At 34.4% G+C, this 3,743-nt stretch overlaps 1 pseudogene; it reads left to right on the top strand.

Annotated features, from left to right (window-relative positions):
- The first annotated feature begins 3,247 nt into the window (after positions 1–3,247).
- Positions 3,248–3,743, top strand: LOC123831313 (annotated as a pseudogene).

The raw sequence follows: 3,743 nt of genomic DNA, 5'->3' as shown, positions 1-3,743 counted from the left end.
GGGGATGCAGACTCCACCTAACTTCTTATGAGACCCTCCCCCTAACTTCTCTCCTCATGGCACTCTACCGCCGCTTCCTTCTGTTGCTGTTTTCTTGATCTAACAGGAGAGCCCTTTGTAATGTCTCTTAAAGATGACTTATGCCGTTATAAGTAAAAATTTTTGCATGGTAAAACAGACTGGAAGGAGATATACTAAAATGATGGCAGTAGTTATGTTAATATACTTTGACTTAAGTAATTATTTTCTCATCTATTATCTAAAATATCTTATAATGTGGCTAAAGGTCTTTTTCAGTGAAAAACTATAGGCATATAGCATTTTTGTATACAAATGCAAATCGTATATTTGGTATACAATATACGATATCGTATTGTAATATATTTGCAATACGATATATTTGGTATACGATACAAGTATGTACATGGTCTCTTTGTATAAAATACAAAATATTAAGGTACATAGATATATTTAGTATGAAAATATTATATTTGGCATTTGCTTAATATATACATACACAAACATAAATGTGTATAATAAACACACACACATATACCTATGTTTAAAATTTAAAGTTACATTTATTCTTCCCAGATGACACTTCCATAATATATTAATCCACTTTAAAACATGAACTACTTTAAAACATTCCAGGTTGAAAGATCTTTTAAATGAGGATTCATTATTCTTAAATATGACATATGTGACCCACTCATTGAGAAGTCTTTGTTCCAGCACTCCGAAACCAGAAACTAGAGGATGTATGTTTAGGAGAGGGGTGGACAGTAGGAGACAGCTTTATTTTTCCTTATCTCAATACATTCCTATTTAGCATATTTTTGGTAGGTAAAGGGAATCCAGCAGGATTTTTTGATAAGATAAAAAGATGACTAGAGAAAATCTTTTGAAAATTGAGTTATCAGGCTTAAGGTGGTTTTCCTGGGAAAAGGAAAACTGTAACTTACTTTCCAACACAACCCTGCCAAACAACAATAAGGCATTATTTAATGTATAATGATGAAGACAGTAAGAATAATAGGAATTAAGCTTTGCAAATTGTTCAGATGTATACAAAGATAAATGATATATGCATTTAACCAAAAGGAGTAAAAGGGTGAGTTTTAACAATATTTGTATGAAAAATAATAATAATAACAACAAATAATCACTACCATTTACTAAAAGCTTATTATATGCCAGGTGCTTATGTTAGCACTTTATATGTATCTGTTATGGCAATCTTGTCAGTGGTGGCGTTGGGGTGGCTATTATTTTTCTTCTTATTTTACAGAGGGAGAAACTGAGTCTCAGAGAGGTTTAGTAGTGCTACCAAGGTGCACATGTGCACACACATGCACACATACTTGAATTAAGGGAAAGATACACTCAATTCTTAGACTGAAAGAGTCAATATTATATTATATAAGTTTTGTTCAAATTAATCTAGAATATAAATTACATTACTATATTAATCTATTAATCTATATGTATAGCTTCAATAATACAAGTCTTTTCATTCTCATTGGAATTCGGCAAAGTGATCCTGAAGTTCACACGGAAAACAAACACTGGGGAAGATGCCATGGAGCCACTGAAAACGGAGAGTCACGAGAGGAGGGTGAAGGCCACCGGACACTGAAGACTATAAAGGGATAAAAACTTTTGTTTCTTTCTGTAGTATTTATGCTGCAATTCTACTTTTTAATATGATTAAGGCCACAAATATGTTGATGCCACTCCTAAATAGTCACATAATAATCACCTATATATCTGGTAACATTGCTGCTTTTTTCTTTTAATTTATTTTTATTTAGATAGCATTGGTTTATAACATTATATAGGCTTCAGGTGAATGACATAATGAACTAAATTCACAGAGAGATTAAATATATGCTAAAGAAGGCATTTAAAGCCATCGGGGGAAAAAGATAAGCAAATAATGGAGCTGGGAAGAAATGGTTAACCATCTGAGAAAAACATAAAGCTGACTGTTATCTGACTCCTTACACCAAAATGACTTCCAGATGGCTGAAACATCTACATTTTGGAAAAAATTAATTTTGGAATGGGAAAGTGCTATGGAAACAAAACACAAAGAGATGTCATTAATAAATAATTTCATGAATTAACAATACTGAAAAATAATATCTTTGGTGGGGAAAAACTGAAACAAAATTAAAATACAAATGTAAAGTACAAAATAAATATTTTGTGATTTATTTTGCAGAAAAAATATTTGTTTTGTACATAAATATCTATTACAAATAAATGATAAGACCAATAATCAATAGAAAAAATTTCCCAGAAAATAAAATATAAATGGCTGCAAAAAATTGAAAAGAATCCCAACATCTCTCACTAGAGACATCCAAATTTAGACAACAAAATGGTAGTTTTCACCTAGCACTCTGACAAAGATCAAAAAGCTTAACATGCAGCATTATCACTAGGATACTCAGAAATAGGCATTGTCACAGTCTAATAGAGGGAATTTAAATTAGTGCAAATTCTTTGGAAAAGTTTTAGCAATGATTATTAAACTGTAAAATGCACATCCCTTTGACTCAGAAATTTCCGTTCTGTGCATTTATCCTACAGATGTACTTGCATAACATGTACACAAAAATAAATGCATAAATATTCACTAAAACTTTATTTATTGTATAAAAAATTTGGAATCACCTAAACATCCATCAGAATAAACTGGTAAACTAACAACGGTACGTATTTGCAATAAAATACCCTACTCCCATATCATGTCTTGAATGAGTAAGTAAAGAAAGAAAAAAAAGGAAGGAAGGAGGAAGGGAGATGGACTGAAATAAAACCATGCTCCTGTTATGTCATAAATATGCTGATGCATGCAAAGAACATTTCTGGGAATATATTGAATTATTGGTAAAAATCATTATTCCTAGGGATGTAAGTTAGACAACTCAGGATTTGAGGTGAAAGGAAAATTTATTTCTCCTTTTTTCTCAAAAAAAAGAAACAAACCCATGTAACTCCTTACATTGTTTGAATTTTTATTATGTAAATGTTCTTTTTCAATAAATATAACACATGTACCCATTTGATGTTGTAAGTTTTGGCCAATGGATAAGAAATTGACTTTGGGTGATAAGCACAGATAATGTATCATAGCATTTTACACTTGAAACCTATATGATTTTATTAATCAATGTAACCACAATAAATTCAGTTACAAAAATTCATTGAGGGGGGAGGAGGGTAAGCGGCGAGTAAGATGGAAGATGAGGAGGTCGTTGAGAGCTGGGACGAGGCAGCAGACAGCGGGGAAATAGACAGACAGTTGGGAAAAAAACTGAAGATCACACAAGAGGAGAGCAGGAAATCCAAATCTCCTCCCAAAGTGCCCATTGTGATTCAGGATGATAGCTTTCCCACGCCCGCCCCACCCCCCAGACCCGCATCCTCAAGAGGCCCACCAGCAATGGAGTGGTCAACAGCCCCAACTCCACCAGCAGGCCAGCCCTTCTGGTCAAGTCCCTGGCACAGCATTAGGCAGAGTACGCAGAAGCTGATAAGCGAATCCTAGGCAGCGCCAGCCCCCAAGGAGGAGCAAGAGAAACCTATCCTCAACAGGCCATCCAGGATCTCCCAACCAGAAGACAGCAGGCAGCCCAATAATGTGATAAGACAGCCTTTGGGTCCTGATGGGTCACAAGGCTTCAAACAGTGCCGATAAATGCGAGCAAGAGAGGATGCCACTGCTGCCACCG

The sequence above is a fragment of the Phyllostomus hastatus genome, unplaced genomic scaffold (assembly GCF_019186645.2).
Source record: "Phyllostomus hastatus isolate PE091 unplaced genomic scaffold, TTU_PhHast_1.1 phas_scaffold_1674, whole genome shotgun sequence".
Lineage (NCBI taxonomy): Eukaryota > Metazoa > Chordata > Mammalia > Chiroptera > Phyllostomidae > Phyllostomus > Phyllostomus hastatus.
This window is presented reverse-complemented; position numbering and strand designations above follow the sequence as displayed.